Genomic DNA, 336 nt, shown 5'->3' with positions numbered 1-336 from the left:
TGCCTTGATTGAAACGCTGTTTGTTTGAAGATAGATTAGCTGATTTCTTTCCTGTGTCGATGTTCCAGTGTTACAGTTGTGAGGTCAGCAGCACGTCTCCAACTCCGCTCGGTTTTTTGTTTTTCTGCACCTGTTACACGAGGTTTCACACTGAAGGCTTCCGGAGCTTTAGTTCCTCCGTTCGGTTAGCGGCTCAGCTGGGTGGATTTTAGGTAATTCCAAATATTTGAATGTATTGAGTTTAGTTTACATGTTCATTGTGAACGGCTGATTTTTAGAGACTAAAGTGAAGATGGCAGAGTTTTAGAAAGCTCCTCCGCAGACATTTTCAAGTCT

Source organism: Stegastes partitus, unplaced genomic scaffold, assembly GCF_000690725.1.
Source record: "Stegastes partitus isolate 25-593 unplaced genomic scaffold, Stegastes_partitus-1.0.2 Scaffold3665, whole genome shotgun sequence".
NCBI classification, from domain to species: domain Eukaryota; kingdom Metazoa; phylum Chordata; class Actinopteri; family Pomacentridae; genus Stegastes; species Stegastes partitus.
This window is presented reverse-complemented; position numbering follows the sequence as displayed.